Below are 25,910 nucleotides of genomic sequence, written 5' to 3'. Positions count from 1 at the left end.
AAAGGCTTTTCTATAATTAGGAACGATCCATTTATCTGTAACCAAGGACGTCCAAGCTTTTTTATTTGGGTGGGGGTAAAAAATTAACAAATTTAATTTTTTGCGGGGGGTTTATCTTTATATCATAGAGGCAAGGACGTTCAAGCCTTTTTTAAAATTTTTAATTACCTTCCCTCCTTGGACGTTCTTGCCTGTAACGGTTAGCTCTTATCGTTAATTTAGACATATTATACATACATTGTCCTATCAATTTCAAATTTTGCATTCCCATAACAGTAAGGCACTCTATAAACGTTACCAAAAACTGAGCTTTTCTGTAATTAGGGTCGATTTGTTCGTTTGTACGAAAAATTGATCTAACGGTTAATTTAAGCATGTCAAAATCATCCGATCGATTTCAACTTGTTATAAAAGTTCAATTTAGATATATATTTACCAAAAGTTTAATAAAAACAAGGATAACATAAAAGGCTTTAAAATAAGAAGAAAGGACAAACGGGCAGTAAAAGAACTTTAATTTGTAAGACTAAACAAAGTTGTACAATAGACTGGCCCAAAAAAACATGAATTTTTAAATCTTTACCATATCAATTTGCGGTTACTTTGAAGTTGTTACCGGCTCAAATGTAGACCTTTTAGTGAAAACTAGACCTCTCTACAATGAAAATTGATCTCGAAATTTCAATCTTAAGCTTTTTATCAAAAACTTCATATTTTCATGATTTTAACAAGAAATTAATTCAAGAACTGCCAACCTAAAATAATGTAACAAGAGTTCAAATATGAAGCAATTATAAAAAGTAGGCAGAACCGCCATTCCTGCCGAATAATTCCGAAAAAACGTCTAAAAACATTGTTTTATTTAAATTGATAATTTGTGTAAGAAATTGAACTAAAACAGTAGCTATTAGTCTTATGAGAAGAGAAATGATGAAAAACTCTAAAAAATATACATTTTAAAGACATAAAATAGGAAAAAGTGTTTTTAATAAATTTCATGGCTCAACAGACATTGTCGCCAATAAAGAGACAATTTACTAAAATAAAAAATTAAATGAAGGTAAAAAAATATGTAATATACTTATTCTCATATTCAACCTTTAAAAAAAGCATACTAATAAAAAAATGAATATTGCAAAAAATAATTTGATTGTTTTTTATTAAACCAGGAATAAAGAGTAAGGCTTATCTTTAATTATTTTTCTTCAATGATTTTGCCGTATGAATTAGCTTTCCCAAATTATTGTAATTGTACAAAAATAAATTTTTATACTTTCTTTCTTTATATGTTTATTCCTGAGCTCGATCTTTAAATCGTTTATAGGTGATTTAAACCGGGGCGATTCATTTGGCGCACCATCAAATTATTAATATCAATCTTTAATTAAATCGAATTTGCATGGGTGATTTGAATCGGGCAGTGGCGCGGGCCCGGCGCGCCAATGCCACTCACCGAGTGGCATTGGCGGTTTAAATCGGGGTGATTTATTTAATAAATAAATATTTTTTTTTAATTACTTTAATATTTTATTGCAAAACTATCGTGAAAACATTTTTATAGTTATTTTTAAAATAAATTATATATTAATGTTTTATATAAAATACTATACTGACACGGTATTTTATATAAAATACCTTACTGACACTGCTTAAGTAATAAAGTTGTACTGGCGCGGATCGATATTTTAGTGAGTGCGGAAGCGATTTAACAACACCGCACCGAAAATCTTTTAAAAATCAGGTGCGCTGTGGCTTACCACCAGCGCGCCTACGGTTTACCTCTGAATCGCCCCGATTCAGCGCGGCTTAAAAACGATTTAAAGATCAAGCTCTGGTGATTTTAATATTTTATTTCAATGTTTGTAAACAAACAGACAGAAAATTTGATGTTTTGCTTTATATCTGGTGTAAGGCATTCTTAATTTTGGGGAAGTAAAGGTGAAAATAAATATGCATTTGACGAGATAGCGATAGATTTTTTCTTAAAATCAATTATAGGGCTAAAATCTACAAACTGTCTTAACCATAACACTTTGGTTAAGTGTGACTTCCGAATTTGCGGGAAGTTCTAGAGATCTTAGTCTTACAAGGCAAAACCCCCAACACCAGGAACCATCAAGTTTCAACAGCAGGTTTGAGTATAGATTTATTGACACAAACTATTTCAAAGTCCTGAAATTACAAAATCAATTAATACAAAATTCCAGTTTTTATATCCACACAATATTATTTGCTTTTTAAAAATCTTTTTTTTTTACGGTTAAAGAATCTTTGGGTACTTTGGCTTTAAAGGAAAATTGTTTGGTTTAATAGATCATTGTTAAATGCATAAATATAAGCACATAAAAATTACTAAAACATAATATTTGAATCATAATAAAGTTCCACGTGTAGCTGGCTAAGCCTTAAAACTTAATAAATCCGTCCTATATGCCATACAATTTATAGAAAATGAAGAAAAAACTACCTGAAGTTCTTATGGTTTAAGCACCTGGCATACTAGGGTTATTCACGCACTATGAGACCAATGATAGGCCTGACTCAATTCTCCGAATGTCTTTATCCACACACATGTAATTCAGAAGTAAACGTGGAGAGACCCAAACATAAACAACAATCTTACAATGCCGCAACTCTTTAGGAAAGTTAAACAAAGACGACATTTTTTCTGGATTGGAATTATGGAATAAGGAAATTAATTTCGATCTTGATAAACACAAAGCTTCCTCAAAAAGAGGTTAAGACACAAACAATACATAACCTATTTTTACATTCCGCACATTGAAAAGCGATTTAGACCTTCATTTGGGTCACACTATTGTACATATTTGTTGTAATATTTCGTTAATTATAAATACTTTCAAGTTGTTGTCAGAAAAGTTAAAAATAATAATGATTTAGATATACGAACAAACCATCTGGTAATAGAGTTGCTACACTTCCTAAATCGTACCTAACTTTTATAGAAATCATCATGCAAAGTTTGAAATCGATAACACAATTCTAAAAATGTCAATATCATACATAAATTTTTCATAGAATTCAGATATGCAATCGGTTTCTTTGTAGACCTCTTATTTTTTAAGTAATTTAAGTTTTTTTTTTAAATAATTAAGTATTTTTTTTAAAAACTTAAATTACTTAAAAAATAAGAGGTCTACAAAAAAACCGATTGCATATCTGAATTCTATGAAAAATTTTACATCTACTACTTACTAAAAGAACCGGCTAGCTATCTTAAATAAAAAGTGAAAAAGTTGATACACCTTCTTTTACATTTTTATAACTTTTCTTATCTTTCCTAAAAGTGAAGTTTTTCTATAATTAGGGTCGGTCCGTCCGTCCGTACATCCTTTATGGTTAGCTTTTTTTGTTAATTTCTATTTCAAACTTTGCATGATGATTCCTATAACAGTTAAGTATGATTACTAAAGCGCAGCAACTCTATAATCATTACCAAAAAATCCGTCCATTAAAACATTCTGATTTTTTTTTACTATTTTGACAACAAATTTTTGTATTATAAATTTTCCGATTCATCTGATTTTTGGTATACTGATTCTAATACAACAAGGTACAAAGTTATGAGCGAAGCGTTTCTATAATCAAGTCCTTAAAATGTAAGTATGTCCTTATACAGTATCATGTATTTAAGTTGTTTGGCTAAAAAAAATTTACTTATAATTTTGTTTAAACATTCTGCTTGTTCAAATCTGAGTACAAGTGTTAATGTTCGTTTGTCCTTCCATTTCAGAGCTTCGCTTTTATGGATGTTATCATCCTTGTTTGCTTTTATATTCAAATAATAACAAATAGACTAGAAAGACTGAAATCATTTTGAAACGAGGAGATATCTAATTCCAACTTCATAAGCTTTAAGATAAAACAAGACAAGGACAGCATACTATATTTTTGTGATATGATGCTTTGTATAGTTTATTAGCAGCTACGCACTAGGGTGGGTCGATTTTGGAATTTCACATTAGTAGACATTGGCAAGGGTTACTGGGCCAATATAAAACACTGTAAAACTCGAAAGAGGTTTTTTAATCCAAAAACAACGGGCGCGCGGGGGGTTGAAAATGTGCCCGCCCCCTTATAAAACCAAAAATTAAAATTCCTTCAAACACAGGCATGTTGCATTTCAAAATGACCGCATTGAAATGCTGATTACAGATCTGAAAACCGTTTTGAAAAATATTGATTCAGTCTGAAATGATTTTCAAATAACCTACTAAAATGAACAATTTTGACTAAATCAGCTGTTTTTAGGTACTTAATGAGATCTTATTCGAACTAGGAGCAATATTTTACAAAACGATTCGTAATCAGCATTTCAATGCGGTCATTTTGATATGCAACATGCCTGTGTTTGAAGGAATTTAAATTTTTGGTTTGATAAGGGGGTGGGTACTATTTATACCCCCGCGCGCCGGCAGCCATAAGAGCCAAGTCACTTTTGAAACTTGAATGGGGATTATCATACATATATATGACTTCCACAACTTATGATAACAGTAAAATCTAAAAAAAAGGGTGAAATGGGCCCACCCTACTACGCACCTATATGCCTCGAGGGGCACACGAAGAAAGAGACGGGGGAGGGGCGAATTTGGAAGGGAAGCCTCCACATTTAATTTACAGTTAAGAAGGAAAAAAATACTAACTTTAGTGGTAGGTCATTTAATATAGGGGCATTGTAGTTATATCATTGTATCACTGGGTTTATGTTAAGCTACTTTGTGTAGGTTCTGCGTTTAACAAAGTCCATCGGTACACACAGACAGACATCCCTTTTTCATCATCTAAAGATAAATTTTTCTCTATTCAAAAGCTTCCCGATTTGCCAATTTAACTGTATTTAAAAGTTTTCATTGTTAAATTTGTAAATAAATTACGCGTCAAAAAAGAAATGTTTTACTGAGTAATTCCTTAATCTATCTATTTATGTAAACAAATTAGTAAATGACGTTTTATTTTGTTTTCTAGTAGGTACACATAAACTTCTTTGATATTCTTCCATGCCATACGTTTTGTGCAATGGTTAAATAAAACAAGACTTTAATGTTAAATTGTTAAAGTTCAATTTGATAAGTTTTAAAAAAAAAGGATTTTTCCCTAAATTAAATTTCCTTTTTTGAAAATATTTAAAAAATCAACATTAATTTTGTTGGAAGGTTTTTATAGTGCCTGTAAAAAAGTGATAAATTTTAAAACTGTTGTTCAAAGTATCCCAGATGACGTCATATTATAATAATAGATTATTATAATATGACGTCAATTGGGATATTTTGGACAAAAGTTTTCAAATGTATCCACTTTTTTGATCAAGAAAACGAAGTAACGGATTTCGTCGTATTTTCTTTTCTCCTATTTCTAGCCATGCGCGGTATCTAACCCTGTGTGGCCTGTTTCCTAACCCTGAGGATAATTTTCAACATTTACATAACTTAAGATAGCCTATCAAAACCTTCTGTGAAAATACTTCGCTTGATTTCTATGATCTCCTTTTTTATAGGCCCTCTAAAGTCCTTAATTTTGTCTCTTTTGTATTGGTTGTCTAGTGCCGAGCACCCACACACTCACCATAATATTTCTTTCAGAAAATCAAAGGGAGATATGGCATTTTTCTTGTGTTAATTCCCTTAAAATTGTGGACTTTGGGTTTTTCCTATTGGAAACACGAAAACACAAACATGTTAGTAAAGTTCTCGTAAGAAAATCTTTGTTTTCCTATTTTCTCACATTGTCATTGTTTAATTTGTCTTCAAAATTGATTTTTGCAAGTTAAAAGTTTGGCAAATAGTAAGGAAAAAGAAAAAAAAGCATATTCTCATAGTTGACATCCATTATTTTCACCTTAAATTCTAGTCATAAATCTGAAACAATCCTCCCCTACCCCTCCCCCCCCCTCACACTTTAAAATTATTTTTTTTCCTAGGGGGTTGACGCCTTCAAACCTGCTAAAACCTTCCCTGAACCATTAATCAACTACATAAAAAAGAGGAGCGGTCAGAACAGCCATTTTTGAGATCTTAGCAAACATAAGATATCAATACTGATTGACTGATAGACGTCCATTCATTCCCTAAACAGAATTGTTTTCATCATTTAAGAAAAAAATTTATATTGAATTTTAATACATTTTTTCTGCTGTAGTTCTTTACCGCATCGTGTTATAAACAGCTTGATAGAACGTTGTCTGTAATACAATGCTATGCATGATTTTTCAGTATTGCTGAGAACCGGTTCTAATCCAGCGGATATTGATCGGCTTCTAAGCCATACTAGAGAAGAAAACAGTGTTCTTTCCTTGTCATCTTCAGAATTACTTCAATATAATTCCATCCAGCCCATTTAATAGAACCACAAATACAAAATAATTTTGAACAATTTGCATAGACAATAAAAGTATATAAGATATTTTGTTTCTACCAGACTTACATACAGACTAACATTATACACACAGACAGACATACAGACATACAGACGAACAGACAGACATACAGACAGATGGACAGATAGACAGACATACAGACAGAAAGACAGACAGACAGACATACAGACAGATGGACAGACAGACATACAGACATCAAAGTACTTTGCACCATAGATACAACAGTGGCATATTTAATCTGATTAGCATATGCAAATTTGTTGATGCTGTCAGAGAGGGAGGGAGGGGACATTGGGCTGTTTATTACACTAGTCCCCAAAGTCTTACATTAACGTTTTCTTATTCGTTGGCTGTACAACCTTGGAGACTTTATAAAAATTGTATTGGTTAGTTCATTAAGTTGTGTTTCCAAACGTTTCAACCACTAATCATACAGGAGGAGTAATTTTGTTTACTTATATTGGGGATGTACATAAATTTATCGGTCATTGTCTTATCCCTTTAGATCCCTGTGATGCTGTACTCTTTTTGTACCCTCCCTCATTCTCTTGTACTAGGCTTTTTGTTCGGTTTAATGTGGTCGCCAAGATTTATGTATTATTTATACAGTTTGTATAATAAATTCTAATTGATAAAATGTTTAGGAAAAAAAACCCTAAAAATAAAATTTTAATGTATTTACACGTAATTGGTTTATTGAATGAAATCTGTTTTGAAGTTTGTACCATATGAAACTAGCAGCAGCGCCACTAGCATCAAGGTGCTATGTATTCAAAGAAAAAAGAGCTAAAAGCCATTCCAAGAATCCTTAAATAAAATAGACGAAAACCATCACAGGACCAATTGTAAGCTCACCTTAGAACCCAATCAATTCAGTAGTTGTTGAGATCTTAAGGTTGAGGCAAAAAAAAACTTACTACTTTATATAATAGGATAATCATGTTTACCTTTATTTTACAGAAGAATTAGATAATAAGATATTGCTACAAAAAAGTACATGACGAATGCTGTACATATTTTATAGATTAATTTTAGCGATATAAAAATCTTAAGAAGTTTTTATCTCTCGGTGTAAAATGCATTTAATTTACAGAACATTCTCTCAACAAGTTTTTAATTGTTGAAAGCAAAGTTGTTCTATATCAAAGACTGTACGTCCATCTGTACAGCAGCATCGACCCAGCATCGACCCTACAGGTAAAACTGGCTACTCATTATTATTCTAAGGTATGACAACGGATTTATTTTGTACCAAGATAGACCTGCAAGGTTTGGTGTCCTTCATCAACCAGAAAAAAACCAATACTTTCAATTATAATTTAAGTTGGTAAAAGTAAATTCCATGTAAGTATTATATGTTTTAGATAGCAGATCTATAGTACAACAGACAGACAACTTTCTTTTTCAAGGACATCTTTCGTCTGCTTCTAAATTATTTTCTGCTACTTGGCTGTGTTAATGTAAGCGACAACATTGGTTGATTTTCAATGACCCAATAGAAGGGTTGCACAAGGTGGTTGCGATGAGGAGATACAGTTATTTTTCCCTTTCTCCCTCTAGTGTTTTACTCTAATTTTTAGATAAAGCAGTAATGACCAAATACACCCCCTAAACCTTGAATCGAGTGAGTTTTCCATTTTAGGTAAGCTTCACTAAGGTTCCAAAATGTGTTAAGGCTATTTTATTTGAAGATTTTTGACTATCTTCTACCACCTCATTTCTATTACGCCCCTTGTTATGCTTGGCACATCCAAACATAACATGACTTTACTACTTTATCTCTTTACTAGCGGCTTCGCCCATAGGGGCTATGCTCCAAGAGGTTTGATGAAAGTATTTTTTGTTATTTAGATTTGAAAAGAAAAGTAAAAATATTTCTTGAAGAGTAGAGCCCAATTGGTTCAGAGGTTACTGAGATCTTAAGCTTTAGACAGACAGACAGACGGACAGACAGACAGACAGACAGACATCGTACTACTTTGTATTATAGATTTCTGAAATGAAAATGCTAAAGCGCTGGAATGTCGAACCGTGTAAGAGCCTTTCATTTCAGAGAGAGGGATAGGTTTTCTGAAGACAAAAAAGAACAAACTTAATAGTTTAAAAAAACATATTTCACATCAAACGCTTTTATAATATCAATATAAGTCTCTTATTATTGTTAATAAAACTGTTTGTAAATTATAAATCAGCCATTACCATTGAATTTGATTCAATGAATTCAACATGATGTCAACTGGCAAATGGAATGTCGCTGATGGCCGGTCATGGCTATATATTATTATTTGATTACATTTAGTCGATTTAAAATCATTGTTTTGACATTCGACAGAATCGTGTCTGTTTTGAATACTGTTATGTGAGTCGTGTGCAATTAATACGTTGAATTAATTAATGTCTTAACACATATACGCTCAATGAAATTTTAAAAACTGTACAGTAACTGCGCAATATACATTCTTGCATTTTCTCATAAAACTACCTTTATATTTGCTGTATTAGGATTTACTGTTATCTAAAATCACAGAATATAGATAATTGTTTTTCCTGCGCTTAAAAATTGTCCCCATCCCTGGACTTAGAGCTGTGCATTATAATAAACGTCCTTGCAAGGTCGTTCCAGCGCTCACTAGTCAGTTTTTAAAATTATTTATCATTCTTATCTAAAAATCCTAAAGCACAATCTAATGATCTGAATTATTGCTTAACTCTCACCAATCAAATAATTTTTTTGAGGCTGTAGAAAGTAATTAATTCTTTAAATAGTCTAAAATATCTTTATTTTAGCTTTTAGAGTAGGAGCCCATCGCTCCAGCCGTTTGCAAGATCTTAGAAGAAAAACAGATGCACCGCCCACTTCTTTTAAACTATCATAGAAAAGCCATTTGAATGATTTTATGTTGCAAACTCAAAGCATTCCTAGTTTTCTTTTTGATGAATAAATATTTAATAAATTTGATGCAAAAAGTAGTTTTGAAAACTGGCCTTAACATTTTTTGTTATTTGACTGTATCTTTTATACATTAGATACAAGATTCTAAAAACATTATTTTCAGTTAATCACAATTAAATTTCTTGAATGATACATTGAAAACTAATGTTAAAATGGAGGTTTTTTTGTGTGTAAAATCCTACTAATATGTTATATTAGTGTAGTATATAGTTCCGGGGGCTAAAGGTTTCTCCTTTATAAGCAGGTTGTCACACAAAAAAAGGCAAAAATTCCTTTCTATTTTTTAGCAAAAATAGGTAACTTAAATCAGCTTGTGACCAAAAGTTACTTTATAAAAAAGATAACTAACTATATTAATTGGATTAAAATTATTAATCCTATTTAGTATTTAGTAAAAATTTTTTTTTGTCCTTCAAGATCCAGCTAACCACTAAACTGATTTACTTTTACATTTTAGGGAAGTTATAAACGGGAAAATAAATGGAAATAATTCAATAGAAATAACATTTATATTTATGATACATACTTTCAATTCTAAACTTTTTAGCTAAATTAATAATTTTGTGGGTTTTAAGGAAAATATTTTAGTGGTAAAGCCTAGGCCAAAAATTACCAACGGCATGTTAATGAAGGGGCATTTTAAAATTTTATTTTAATTTAGATAAAATGATATCTTAATGAACACTTAAGATGGCAACCTTCTATCATGTGAATTATAGATTATTTGCATAACTTTAATTTTTAGTAATAACTAGCGGTTGATCCCCTACCATCTAGGGGCTTTGTATTCAAACAGATTAGAGGTAGAGATGAAATTAGCCTAAAACCACTCTAAGTATTAAATCTAAAAATAAAATAGCCTAAAACCATTCTTGCATATATGTAAAGCATCCCTAAAAAATAGAACTCAATCATTTCAGTTGTTATTGAAATATTAATCTTAAGGCAAAAACACTTCTTTATAGGATAAAATAGGTCGATTCAAAATCACATCCTTTTTTGGCCCCTTCAAACTTTTAAAAACCAAATGACACTTCCGTTACATTCTTCAAATTCCTGGTTATTAGATATCAGACATTAGTTCAGGGAGGGAGGGGACATTGGGCTGTTTATTACACCAGTCCCCAATAAAGTTTTCTTTTTCGTTAGTTTAACAACTTTGAGGAATTTTAATTGACTTTGATTGGTTGGTTCATAAGTTGAGTGTACAAACATTTCAACCCCTATTTGTAATCTACAATAGGGGGAATTCGTGTATCATCAATGGGGAATGGGATATACATAAATTTATCGACTATGTCTTATCCCTTTAGATGCCTGCATAAGTTAGTGTACAATGTATATTACATACAGTCAAAGACACCGACTAGATGAGTAAAAAACTGGTGGGCTTTTTTCTGTAATCAAGCTGCTTTACAAAAAAATATATGGATTGTTGCAGGCTAGACAATCTAATTTCTTTTAAAAAGTTAAGTGTTAAGTGAAGCTTCTTATAAGTCCATAAAAAGGCTTAATATTAAGAGGGTAGGGTGCCCATCAGACAACAAACTATTTGAAAGCATACACTTTGTCGGAAAGTCCTAACTGTGCAAGGTAATGAGTTACGCCTGTTTTGGGCCAAGGTTTCCCACAACTCTGACATAGCAGCAATAGAAACCAATTTGTCGTCTTTAGTCGCAGATTCAAATTCATCACATACCCGAAAAAGAGCAGACTTTGAAATTAAAATTTTATGGCTGTGGCTGAGGTTGAATGAGGCTAAGAATGGCTGACGGTGGCTTGTCTGCGGTTTAGGGACGAATAATTTCAACACACATTTCATGTTTCACACATTTGTGCGGTCTAGTAATGGCTTACAGCGGCTGCAGCTGCTAAAAAGCCGCTAGTTGTGGCTAAATAAAGCTTCGGGTGGTTAAATTTGAAATGTGGTGGCCAAGGCTTACTGGGGTGCTGGGTAGGCTCCTTGGCTGGCAGTGAGGCTTAATAGTTATAGATAAAACCTTCTTCTAAAAAAATGATTAAATGAAAAAATCTGGAACAGAATATACACTTATTGGAAGCTTATTTCTAAGGAAAGGATCATCCTAGTTTTTTAAAATTTGACTAATTGTTTTGGTAAACGTGTTTAAATGTTGAAATTAAACCAAGTTTGGAAGGTGTACAATCACGTCTGCAAAAATCTTAATTTTGCACATATCATATTTGCAAAAAAATTATGTCAGCATTATAACCTACTAAACACAGAAAAATTATGTCAGCATTATAGCCTACTAAACACAGGAAGGGGACAATGGGCTGTTTATAACACAAACCCCCAAAGTTTTGTAACATCGTGTTCTTTTTCGTTTGCTTAACAACTTTGGAGACTTTTAATTAATTTTGATTGGTTGGTTTATTAAGTTGAGTGTCCAAACGTTTTAACCACTAAATGTAATCTACAGAAGGGGTAATTTTGTGTATTAACATTGGGAATGTACATCAATTTATTGGTAATTGTCTCATCCCTTTAGATCCCTGCATATTAACAAAGGACTGATAACGACACTAAACTGTTACAATTCGCTGTTTCTGTTATTATAATTTCAAATCACATTAAAAAGTTTTTTTGCGACCATGATGAAACATTGTTTAAATGCATAATAATTTGCTAATGTATCGTGATGATAAAAAGTTTATACAATCCACCAAAATTTGTAAATAGCAAATAATATTTTTTTTCCAGTATGGCGCGAAACTGATTAATATCCGCTGGGTTCTCAGCCATACTGAAAAATCATGTATATATCATATTACAGACATTTTTCCACGAATATTAAAATAAAAATCATAAAATTGATACCGGTTTTGTTAGCGCTGATATATATATTTTTTTTATTTTAATAACCACAGAAAGCTGTCATATTTAAACAAACTTATTAGAATTTTAAATACAAAATATATTTGGCCAAATCCTATAAAATTTCATAATTTCATAATTAATGTTCATTCATTTAAAGAATAACACTTTGCTACAAATGGGTAATCTTGTTTATCATCATTGGGGATGTATAAAGATTAAGCATTCATTGTCTCATTCCTTATGATCCCAGCTTTTTCATGTAAATGTAACCATAAAATACAGTTTGTCAAGTCATGTATAAATCAATGTACAACCCCAACGAAAGCTTACTAAATTGTCCCTTCTGTAGATTACAATTAGTGGTTGAAACGTTTGAACACTCAACTTGATAAACTATCCAATAAAAATTCAGTAAAAGTCCCCAAAGCTGTTAAGCCAACGAATAAGAAAACCTATTATAAAACTTTGTGAACTAGTGTAGTAAACAGCCGATCGTCCCCTCTCTTCTGTCAAGTTGCTCCTATTCTACAAAATTTTAAATTAAAAGCTTGCAACTATGTGGGAGCACTCCCTTCTACAAGGTGTTAATCTATTAAAAAATCTTCTAGCTGTTGGAAAAAAAACTGCTTGCAGCAAAATGTGGTCACGATTATTATCTGGATGATATGACAGGGTGGGAGGGGACATTGGTCTGTTTATTACCAAAGTTTTCTTATTCGTTGCCTTAACAACTTTAATTGAATTTTGATTTGTTGGCTTATTAGGTTTGGGGGGTCCAAATGTTTCAACCACGAACTGTAATCTACAGAAGGGAGAATGTTGTGTGTCATTATTGGGGATGTACATCAATTTATCGGCCATTGTCTTATCCCTTTATATTCCTGGGTTGATGAGCTACATGTTGCACACAAGCTTTGTACGCAGCTACTCTATACCTAAAACGGATATGTATGTACGTACGTCCACCCACTAATAGTTTATGCACACAGCTGCCTTAGCATAGGCGCTTTTAGACTGCTTTACATTTTTACCATTAAAATGATTTTTTTTAATTTATGACAATCAAAGCTTATTATTTTATACTAGCGGCTTCGCCTCTAGCCTCTAGGGGCTTTGCCCCAAGAGGTGATAAAAAAAATTTTTGGCGAAATACGTAAAAGGACCAAGGAAATCTTCTGCAAAAAGAAAAAAAAAGGACCAAGGAAATCTTCTGCAAAAAAAAAATAAAATGGGGGGGGATATTTTGTTTTTTGGGGGGTTGGGGGGTGTCCCACCCCCCAAGAAAATAGCCTAAAACCACCAGACGGACGGACAGACAGACAGACGGACAGACATCGTTCTACTTTGTATTATAGATAGATAGAATGGGTTAGGCCAATGTTTTAATCTATGCTTTTAACTAAATCTACAATTTAAAAAAAGCATAGATCCCTAAAAATACTTCCCTTTACAAACAAAAGCACTTTTTCTGGAGCATATTCGTTGCTGTCGCGCAGATGCCAAAAATAGACTTACAATTTTTTTGTAAAAATAAAAAAATAACTGTAATATCTATTTATCGAATCGTTTTATAGACAGCTTTCCACGAATATTAAATGAAAAATTATAAGATTAAAACAAGTTTTGTTAGCCCAGAATGGCCGAAGGCCCAGGATAACACAACTGTTATTATTTTATGATTTTCAATTTAATTATCTGCAATACATGATTTTTCAGTATGGCTGAGAATCGTTTTAATTCAGCGGATATTAATTGGTTTGGAAGCTATACTAAAAATATAATTCTATAAATAGTCTTTGAACAGGATTTAAACATTGAGCACTAAAAAAAGTATTTCTAGATTGTTCAAGTAATGTTCAGATATTTTAAACAAGGGCATTTATTTCCAACGAGAGGTTTGGTAACGTTTTGCTAAATCAAATCAAATAAATTTTACTATTACTTTTTTAATCAAGGCTTTTCTATAATAGGATCGTTACGGCCGTCTGTTTGTTTGACCGAGATGGATATATCTTATCGTTAATCTAGACATGTTAGAATTGTCCTATCCATTTCAAACTTTGTAAGATGAATCCTGTAACAGTTATGTACGATTTAGAAAGCGAAAGAACTACTGACTAGGTGAAACTATATAATAGTAGTTTAATACTTGTAGAGTTTTAACACACACACAAAAAATATATTTTAACGCTTGTTTATATAATTTTGCGTAACTATATGTTATTTATAAAAAGTCTTTGCATGATAATTGATTAAAAGTAAACAAGAACAATTATTTCCGTATGTTTCGCCGCGTTATCCATTTCTGCTAATTTTAAAAAAAAAATTTGCCTTATATCCTTTCATAAACGTAGCCGGATCTGTGTCTGTCAGCTTGCACCGAAGAATCTTGCTAAATGCTGATTCGATATGGCTCTCCGTTCTTCTTTACAGTGTACCTTTTCAAAGAGCAAGGGAAAGTTATTTTGTGGGAGGATTCCACCACCTTTCGAAAAGAAAATGAACCCCTACCCCTCGGGACATTTTATTTTATCTTTTTAAAAAAACTAAAAGTGCCCCTAGACGCCTCTAGGGGCGTAGCCACAAGTTTTAAATAAGTTAAAAATTTTGTATTTATTCATTTACTTAAACCATAATAAAGTGACATGTATATAAACATCCGATTTAAACAAAGGATTAATGGGCTATACATTTTTGTCGTATGTTCTTGCAATTATTATAAAGGGATAAGACCATGGATGATAATTTGATGTACCTACCCATTGATGACATACAAAATAATCCCTGCTGTTGGGAACTATTATTTAAAAAGTTTGGACTCTACTAGTTCGTATCAACCAATCAAAAATTCAATTAGTTCCTAAAGTTTTTGATCCAACGAATAAGATAAATTGGTTATAAAACTTTGGGTACCTGTGTATTTTACAGTTAAATGTCCCCTCCATTCGTAAGGATATTTTTAAATTATACGATATTACACAACCTAATTTGTACTGGCTAAATAAAACCTTACATATATTCAAAGGCGACTTTGATAATTTTGTATATCCCATAAATCCTCTCGTATCCTAATCTTACACCCCGATGATCCTCTAATATCCTAACCACTAGATCATTTTAAGGAAACAGGAAACTAAATCTTAAATCAATTCCTAAGCCAAATACTTTCTATCTCTTACAAATAAAGAGTTAAAATAATCTAACCACCAACCCCTCAATTTCTTTTAAAATGAATTAAAATTATAAGTAAATAAGGCTTTCAATTTACCAGGGATCTAAAGGGACAAGATAATGGCTGATGAATTTATATACATCCCCAAAAATGATACACAAAATTATCACTTCTGTAGATTACAACTAGTGGTTGAAACGTTTGGACACTTCACTTAATGAATCAACAAATAAAATTTCAATAAATGTTCACATAGACAACATAGAAAACGTTATTATAAAACTCTTGGGACTAAGGTAATACATAGCCCCATGTCCCCTCTATTCCAAATCATAGTAATCCAAACATGTATGAAACTATATTATTATGTTATCAAGGTATTGTAGTGTGACTATCACAGATGATCACAAAATTTCTTTTAAAATATTATACTTCACTTTATTCTGCCCTTAATAAGGAACTCTGTTATTTTGTTTTATGCTAGTGGCTTGCCATTGTCTGTAGTGGCTTTTGTTTGTGTTTTATAAAGGTGTAAGACAGGTGTAAAGCCTCCCTGAACAGCATACTTATACTACATACATGCTTATTGCAGGGAGGGAGAGGCATTGGGCTGTTTATTACATTATTTCCCAAAGTGTTCTTATTCGTTGGCTTAATAACTTTGATAACTTTAAATTAAGTTGGTTGTTTCGTCAAGTTGAGTGTCAAAACGTTTCACCACTAATTTTGTAAGGGGTAATTTTGTGTATAATAATTGGGGATGTGCATTGTACATCAATTTATCGGCCATTGTCTTATCCCTTTAGATCCCTGCGCTTATAAACTATTATTTACTAAGTATATTTGTGATTACTTTTATTTAATGAAATCTTCCAATTTTTAACATTTACAAAACAGCCTCCTTTATTGCATCAAGATCCATGACAGATCTATATAGGAAATAAACGTCTATAAATGAGCTCGAGTCTTCCAATGGTAAATTGTGTAAAACTCATAGTGCTCCAATAATCCTCATTAAACTCTCATTGACCAAAGCGATAATCTGGTAAGCCGAGCGTTCTCGGCCCACGGGGTAACGAGTTCGGATTCAACGAGCCCTAGCCTTTAATTATTCTACCAAACAAACAAGCAGGATTCAATCATACAGAAATTATATATTTAAACTGAATAATATTTACAAGTTATGTTTACTATATATATACAACAGATTATAACAATGGTTAGGTTTGAAGGGGGTGTGGGGCGCTAGGGCTTAGCTCCCGACGGTAGACAGGCTGTGGGGGCAGCGGTGGTAAAAGGGGAGGCAACGCCTCCCGGTTATATAAGCGCGTGAGGGACTCGTGATAGTTGCATGTTTGAGTCCCCTCCCCACATTTAGGCAGGCTAGTTTGACCGCTGGGTGCGGGGTCAACAGCGGTCATGAGATAGATGGTGATATAATAGGATTAGTGCAGGGGGTTTGTTATCATAAGTCACAGCGAAGCAACTCTGTAAACGGCCTGTCCGTCTGGGTGTCGTATTACCACAACCTCCCCTTCAAGGGTTGCGTGGCTCCTGAGCCACCAGGCCTTGAACCTGGGGATACGACAGCCTATGCCTGCGCAGGACAGGCAGTTCTTGGGGCACAGCTCGATGGAGGACAGCTCGGGCTACACAGGCTCCCTGGGACACTCGTTGCTCGGTCTGACTGTGGTTGGTGATCAGCATTGTCAGCTCCTGGTTGGCTTCTAGGCGTGGGTTGGCAACGGCCAAGCCCCGCCGCTGGAAATTTTGCCTCGTCTGCAGGATTAGTTCTGTCTCGGCTGGTAGCTGGACACGGAGGCCTAGGCAGACTCTGATGGTTCCTAAGGGTGGAATGGCGATGGCAAAGGGTGCATAGAACTCCATGGGGGCGCCTGCTTGATTCAGGTTGCTTGGTCTCCTAGCTCCTACCCGGATGGGGATGGCTGTCATCAGCAGGGGGCACATGGCTTCTTCTTCTTCTTCTGGGGCGGCCTCTTCCATCGCAGTGGCTGGCTCTTCTCCTACAGGCTCGCTGCTGGCTGGCAGGTTCTCCATGTCCGCGTCAGGGTTCCAGATGGCATCTCTGAGTGGCTCTGGAACGGGCGGCGGCGGCGGTGGTTCGTTGGGCTGCTCCTGCAGGTTCTCCTCTACTGGGTCACGATCTTGGCCGCTAAGCTGTGGGGCGGCTGCGGCTGGCTGGTGCACTGGGAGCTGTCCTGGGTTGCTAGCTGCGGGCGCCGCCGCTCCAACTGGCAGCTCAGTGGCATCCTCGTCGCCGTCCATGTCAACTTGGATGTCTGCTGGGATCTGGTGGGCAGTCACATCTCCAGTGTATTTGCGCAGTCGGCCTACATGCGCGGTAACTTCTGAGATCCTGGCTACTGGAGAGGCAGGTTTAATGACATAATGGACTTCTGTAGCTTTCCTCACTACTTTCCAGGGGCCAGTCCATCTCTTGGTAATCTTGGCTGCCTTCCCTGGCACCAGGCGGGGGGCCAGGTACCAGACCAAGTCTCCAACCTCATACTTGGCCGTGCCTTCGTAAGCTGCCGCGCTCCTCCTGATGGCTCCCTCCTCCTTCTGCTGGATGGCATCATACACTGCATAGTAGCGCTGCAAGAGAGCTTGGACGTTGGCTGGCACTGAAGCATATTCGGTCTCTGGCAGCCGTAGTACCATGTCCACCGGAAGTTTGGCCTCTCTCCCAAAGAAGGCCAGGAACGGGGTCACGCCAGTGGATCTGCAGGCCTTGGTGTTGTATGCGAAGGCGATGGCAGGCAGGTGTGGCTCCCAGTTGTTATCGTCTCTGTCTAGGAACAGGCGCATGCCTGTGTTGAGCGTCCTATGAAACCTCTCCACTCGGTTGGACTGCGGGTTGTAGGGTGGTGGATGTGTCAGGCCAATCTCAAGCTTGGAGGCCAGTTCCTGGAATACCTGGCCGGTAAATTCCATTCCATTGTCGGAATGGATCTTCAGGGGGCATCCGAACGTGGCCAGGTGGCGGTGCAACAGGGCTTCAGCCACCGTGAGGGTGCGCTTGTTGGGGATGGCGTAGAGGCTGACAAACCGGCTGAATCCATCTTGGCAGGTGAGGATGTAGCGGTTCCCAGCTGGGGTCTCTGGCAGTGGCCCCACCAGGTCGATGAATAGGACTTGCTGCGGATACCCCTGGCGGGAGGGCACGTGGATCCCCTGCTTCAGCCTCTCCTTGGTAACTTTCTGGACACACTCAGGGCAGGTTTGTACCATCAGGCGGACGTCACGGGCCAGAAGTGCATGGCAACGCGGGCGATAGTTGCGTCCATCCCAAAGTGCCCAGCCATGGGGGTCCCATGGGCTAGAAAGAACGCGTCCTGCTGGAGGGCCGAAGGCAGCAGGTATCTTGTCCTCTCTCCTGTCAGAGTCTGGTCAGTGGTGGTGAGGCAGCCATGCTCGTCAAGCCCCAGGGCTGGGAAGCGGCTGGCGTACTGCTGCTCGTCTCGTTCCTTGCCACGCAGCTCAGCCTTGGTTGGGGCTTTGCCATCAGCCACCCATTGGCGGACACGGAGCAGGAGGGGGTCCTGTGTCTGGGCCTCCAATACTCTAGCTGGATCCAGTCGGGCGGCAGGAGGCCGGCTAGCTGCGGACTCCCCTAGCTGGCAAAGGTTGTGGATATACTCAGCCTGCTCTGCTAATTCTTCGGCGCTAGCCGTTGGCATGTTGGCATCTTCCCGGCGGCTGAGGGCGTCGGCGTTGGTATTCTGGGTGCCAGGCCTGTGGCAGACGGTAAAGTCTAAGGCCGCTAGCTCCTCCTGCCAGCGGGCCACCATCCCTGTGGATGTGTTCAGTGATTTCATCTGTAGCAAGGCAGAGGAATCAGTGTTGATCTGGAAGCTGCGGTAGGACAAGATGCCGTGGAATTTTCGGATCCCATACATAATGGCGGCCATCTCTCCCTTCCAGGACGGGTAGCGCGTCTCAGGGTCGGTTGTCTTGCGCCCCACGGCGGCAATCAGCCTCTCCTTGCCCTCCTGACATTGACTCAGTATGGCAGAGATGGCGCGGCTGCTGAAATCTGTGGTGAGCTGGAACACCGCTGGCAAATCAAACCTGGGCGGCGCTCGGATGGGGGCCTTGCGGAACTTGTCCTTGAGTTGCAGCAGCTGGGCTTCCATCTCAGGCGTCCAGGTTAGGGCCTTGGCCGTCTTCTGTCGATTCATCTCGTAGGTGAGGTCTGCATACTCTGGGATGAACAGGCGGTAGTATCCAAAGAACCCCAGCAGCGCCAGCAAATCCTTGGGGGTGCTAGGGGCTGGCCAGTCCAAGATACGGTCAATATAGTCCTCTTGCATGGCTATCCCCTCACGGCTGAGGGTGTGGCCCAGATAATCCACCTTGGATCGGAACAGCTTGGTCTTGGCTGGCTTGAGGCGGATCCCTCCCCTGCGGTGGGCTTCCAAGACCTCTCGGAGCCTGGCCAGGTGGGCCCAGGTATCCTGGTGGAAGGTCAGGACGTCGTCAAGGTATGACTGGAGGTTGACTGTGCCTAGTGGGTTTAGGACCCCTGCAATAAACCTGGAATAGACAGACGGTGCCGTAGCCAGGCCAAAGGGCATCCTTTTCCATTGATACAAGCCCCTGGGGGTGGTGAAGGCGGTGCAGGGCCGGCTGTCCTCGGACACACGGATGGTGTAGTATGCGGCCACCGCGTCTAAAGCACTGTAGACACGGTGCCCGCCAGCTCGTTCCACCAACTGCTGGATCCTAGGCAGGGGGTAGCTGTCCAGTTCCAGACACTTGTTGAGGGCTCTGTAGTCGACGGCCCAGCGGGTGCTCCCGTCCTTCTTCTTGATGGGCACCAGGGGGCTGCTCCAGGCGGAGTCTGACGGCTCTATAACTCCCTCCTGTAGCCAGGTGTCCAGTTGTTTCTCCAGTTCAGCCTCTTGCCGCGGGTTCAGATCCCTAAATCTCTGGCGGATCGGCTGGGTCCCTGGGACCACATCTGTGCAGCCGGGGGTAGAATTGGAGAAGACGTCCCTGTATTCTGACAACATAGTCCAGACCTCCTTCTTGAGCAAGGGGTCCTTGCGTAGGAACTCATTGTCTTCCATCTCCAGGGCCTCCCACAACTCCTGCATGTCTATAGGCTCAGCAGGTTCTTGGAACGAGTGGAGACGCGGGGGAGGCGTATCAGAGACCTCTAGAATGTCAGGTTTGACCAGCTCCCCTGCCACTGGGAGGCCAGCATCCAGCAAGAGGGGCACCTCCCCTTCATTGACCACCAGTACTCTAAACACAGTGGCAGAGCCAGGCCTGTGGGCATACAGGCCCTCTGGAATAACAAGATCCTCCCCAAACCTCTGTTCTGGGGCAGCTAGTTGGATGGCATCCTTGGTGCGATGGCCTACTAGCTCAACAGGGACCGCCATAACCCCGCGGCCAGGCAGGACCACCCGCTTGGCTGTGCGGAGCTGGGGTGGCTGGCCATCAGTTGGAGTGACAGCGCTTAGCCTATACGTGGCTGGTGCGGGGTCAGCTTTGGCTCCGGGACCCACCGGCCGCGACTTGACGGGCTCGGCTTCTGGAGGGGCTGACGTGTCGGAGCCAGGTGTGGCTCCGAGGGCGTCCGGCCACGATTTGACGGGCTCGGCGCTAGGAGAGGCCAAAGTGCTGGGTCCAGCTTTGGCTCCGTGGACGTCCGGCCGCGACTTGACGGGCACGGCGCCGGGAGAGGCTGGGGCCTGAGAGTTGAGTGTGGCTCCGGGTACATCAGACCGCGACTTGACGGGTCTGGACTCGGGCTTGGCTGGTGGACTGGCTGGAGGTCCCAGGTAGAGGGGGCCAGGTGGACACGGCTGGCCGTTGATAAAGGTGTCGGCGGAGAAGATTGGTTCTGGAGGGCTGGCAATCTCAGGAAACGTTGTTGACAGGCTCTCCCTCGGCACCTTGGGCACTGGGGGCAACCCCATGGCTAGCAGGTTAGCTCCCTTGTGTGCGTTGAGCTCAGCGTCCACCCAGTGTGTGCCTTTCTCAACCACACGCGGCTGCTCAGGCAGGGGGCCTGGCAGGGGCCCCTCATAACTTAGCTCTCTCTCGGCTGTCTCCCGGTCAATGGGGACGCCACGGAGTGGGATAAACTCCCCACGCACCCACAAGCAAGGTGGTTGCATGTCGAAACAGAGCCTAGTTCCGAACTCCTTGAGAAAATACCCTCCTAGGTTCAGAGGGTGTGAGAGGTTCCGGACCACAGTCACGTGGTATAGATGGAGTATAAGAGTGTGTGAGACTGCCATATATAACTCTTTTAACTTTCCTATTACCTGGAGGGGCTGGCCTTCCTCATTAGCAGTCAGGATCTGGGTGTTGTCCGGAATCAACATGCGTTGCACGCCCATCGCGTGCATGAGGTGCTCAGAAATTACAGCAGACCCTGGTACACGGTTGCCAGAATCAATCATGGCATCAACCTGTACATGCTGGGCAGGGTCAGGGGTAGGAAACCTCACCCTGACATGGCAGGGGAAGTGGAGGTCCTGCCCTTGAGACAAGGGGGCCTCTCGTTCGGCTGGGGTTGGCAGAAACTTTGGTGGTGGCCGAACCGCAGCTATGGTGGTATCGCTTACCATGGTGGCTTAGACTGTAGCTTCGAATCACTAGAGCTTATTAATTATCACTTGGTCAACAATTTTATATTTATTTTTATCACTTGGTTGACATTTATACACACTTATGTGTTGTTATCACTAGGAGCTCTAGGTGTGATTCTGGAAGCACTGGCAGCAGGGAATGTCCGTCCTGCAAGGTTCAGAGGGGTGACGGCGGTAGGGAATGACCCGTCCTACAGCGCCGCTGGTTCGAATCCCGAAAATGGCGGCAGGGAATGGCCCGTCCTGCAGCGCCTCGGGTTCGAATCCTGGGAGGCAGCGGCAGGGAATGTCCCGTCCTGCCGTGCCTGTGGCTCAAAATCTGCTATCCGTCGCAGTGGTAGGGCTTACTTGTGTGCTGAAGCTTCGCAGCCACACATTGCCTTCTTAGGGAGACCAGCACCCAGCTGTCTGTCTCGTAGATTTGGCCTGGGTGTCCTGGGGCTTGTCCCAGCTACACTTGCCAATTTAGACTCAGTTCTGTAGCCGTCTGAGCTAAATTATCCGATTGCCGTGGCTGCGCACCTAGCGCTACTCCTACACGACACGGAAAAAGCGTCTTAACTGGCGCTTTTAGCAGGCTAAATCTGCTTGCCGTAGGCCAGAGGCCCACATATTGCGTTCAAAATGATGGAAATTCGACCTAAAAAGGCCGTCTCACGGGTCAGTTGGCGGCTGATTGTCCCCTTACTTGCCAAAGGGTCCAATCAGAGGTAGAATAGGCTAGTTTCTGTAAGGCTCGATTGAAACACGCTGACACCAAGTTCTGGTAAGCCGAGCGTTCTCGGCCCACGGGGTAACGAGTTCGGATTCAACGAGCCCTAGCCTTTAATTATTCTACCAAACAAACAAGCAGGATTCAATCATACAGAAATTATATATTTAAACTGAATAATATTTACAAGTTATGTTTACTATATATATACAACAGATTATAACAATGGTTAGGTTTGAAGGGGGTGTGGGGCGCTAGGGCTTAGCTCCCGACGGTAGACAGGCTGTGGGGGCAGCGGTGGTAAAAGGGGAGGCAACGCCTCCCGGTTATATAAGCGCGTGAGGGACTCGTGATAGTTGCATGTTTGAGTCCCCTCCCCACATTTAGGCAGGCTAGTTTGACCGCTGGGTGCGGGGTCAACAGCGGTCATGAGATAGATGGTGATATAATAGGATTAGTGCAGGGGGTTTGTTATCATAAGTCACAGCGAAGCAACTCTGTAAACGGCCTGTCCGTCTGGGTGTCGTATTACCACAATAAGACCTTTATCCTATTTGTTTATGGAATGAATTAAGTTTTTCACTTCATGTAGATATTTGAATTACATTGAAGTATCTAATCCTTATTTCATAAATAAAAAATATACGTTCATAATAGAATAAATCTAAGAAAACTGTATTTTAAAAGAATTCGATTGTGGCGACACTTCCTTTGTGTTAAAATATTAAACTAAAATTTTAATCATATTAACCCTTTGGTGATGGTAATGTGAAAAAAATATAATGAAAAAATCTTTTTAAAATCATTTAAATTAATAAATATTTACTCCTTTCTTTTAGATAGTAATGGCGGGGGAGGAAAATTGATTTATTGAGAAATAGATAAATATATATGTACTTATAGAAAACTAGCCAATAGCGATATAGTTATATTGAGCCAACTCTAGTACCCATATAATGGGCAATTTACCTTGACTACATCAAGACTTAAATATTGCTTTTCTATAAAGCAGAACAAAAAATCCCAAGCAAATGTTTTGTTTTTTAGAAAACACCTAATGTTTTTTTTTGAATAATGTTGTCTGCTAAAGATAGTTATCATGTTAGGAAAGAAGGCTTAATATATTATAAGTATAGGTTTACCTTTACCTTCAATTAAAAATTAATTTATTTGTCCTTTTAAGAATGTTAATTGCAAAGGAAATATATTGAAATATGGATTGTGATGTGATATATGCCAATTCAGGTGAATACAACCAGCGTTTTTACTAAGCAGTAATTTTCTATAATTTTGACAAGTAAAGCTTTCAGGGACCAATAGGGATAAGACAATAGCTGATTAATTGATGTATTTCCCCAATGATAAAACACATAATTACCTATTCTGTAGATTACAATTAGTGGTTAAAACATTTGGACACCCAATTAAATGAAACAACCAACAAAAATTCACTAAAGCCCCCAAAGTTGTTAAGCCAACGAATAAGAAAACGTTTTAAATTAAATTTTGGGTACTAGTGCAATAAACAGCCCATTTTTCAAATTCTCGTATGATTGAATCATCCTACTGATTTTAATCTTTGTAGCTATTAAGATTTTTTATTCTTTAACCCTTAACATAAGCTTTACAATTAGATAATTGTCATATAAATTTAAAACTTTACATGATGATTCCCAAAACGATGGTGATATTGAAGAAACATTGATAGAAGTTAAAACAAATACACCACCTCCTCTCATATTTTCCTAATTTCCTTGGAGGTAGGGGACATGGAGCTGTTTATTACACTAGTCCACAAAGTTATATGATAACGTTTTCTTATACGTTGACATATCAACTTTTTATAGGTTGGTTCATTAAGTTTAGTGTTCAAACGGTTCATCGCTAATTAAAATGTACAAAAGGAGTAATTTTGTGTATCATGATTGGGAATGTACATACATTTATTGGCAATTGTCTTATCCCTTGAAATCCCTGCTTAATTTCACATCCAGCTTCCTTTTAATCCAACCCCCCCACCCCCCACTCCCCCCTCATCTATTACTATCCTAACAATCTTTATTATTCTCTCTCATATACTCTTAATGCAATCCATTAACTTCACAGATTAAAAATAAAAATAGTAATCACTTTTTAAAATTAAAACATGACTTTTTCAATATAAATTCGTATTTACATTTTTAGAGAAGTAGGCAAAGCTTTGTCTTGCTTAAAAATCCGCCATATTTTCAGAACTTTATTGCCATGTTCAGACTCTAGATTCAATTAAATAGACATATTCTACAGGGATCTAAAGGGATAAGACAATGGTCCATAAATTGTTGTACATACATGATATTCAAAATTACCCCTTCTATTGATTACAACATGTGGTTAAAACGTTTAGACACTCAACTTAATAAAACCAACCAATGAAAATTTGATTTGGAGCCGAGATCTGCGGCCAGAGTTCATAGTTCGCTGTTGGGGTGGGGGGGGGGGGTACTCAAAATTTCAAAATTGAAAAAAAAATTCTAAGAGGATAATACCGATTTAAGTCCCCTAAAATGTTAAGCCAACAAATAAGAAAACGATATTATAAAACCCCGGGGACTGGTGTAATAGACAACCCAATGTCCCCTCCCTTCCTGCATATTCTATCATTTCTAAATTTAATGCCAAAACAAAAAGAAAGATTTGCTATGCTTTTTGATCATGCCTTTTTGAACCAGGAATCTTCATGTTAGTTGCATACTGTATAGGACAACCGTAATATAATTAATCTATGATTGTTAGCACTTTATCTGTGATGGAATTAGCTGTTATAATGCAATAAATTCTACCATCCCCCACATCAAAGTATTATTGTAAGTCTTACATATACTTAGAATCATATAGGAACAGAGAGAGAGGGGACAATGGGCTGTTTACTACACTAGTCCCCAAACTTTTATGCTAATGTTTTCTTATTCATTGGCTTAACAACTTAGGGGATTGTAAATAATTTTGATTGGTTGGTTTATTGGGTTGAGTGTTCAAACGATTCAACCACTAATTTCAAACAACATAAGGGGTAATTGTGTGTATCAACATTGGGGATGTAAATAAATTTATCGACCATTGTCATAACCATTAAGATCCCTGATATAGCTTTGTTTTGTTACCCTCCTTAAAACTGCCAAAAAATGTTATTAAAAATGACGTCATACTGTCCTTTAACAATTAAAAT

The 25,910-nt window shown here is 38.4% G+C and overlaps 1 protein-coding gene across 1 annotated transcript in view; it reads right to left on the bottom strand.

The window, feature by feature from the left end:
* The window catches only part of LOC145323441 (uncharacterized), a 383,852-nt gene that overhangs the window by 283,573 nt on the left and 74,369 nt on the right, over positions 1-25,910 (bottom strand). The window lies entirely within an intron of this gene.

The sequence above is a fragment of the Acartia tonsa genome, chromosome 6 (genome assembly GCF_053477335.1).
Source record: "Acartia tonsa isolate MP-2025a chromosome 6, ASM5347733v1, whole genome shotgun sequence".
NCBI classification, from domain to species: domain Eukaryota; kingdom Metazoa; phylum Arthropoda; class Copepoda; order Calanoida; family Acartiidae; genus Acartia; species Acartia tonsa.
The sequence above is the reverse complement of the archived record's forward strand: the minus strand, read 5'-3'. Positions and strand labels throughout refer to the sequence as shown.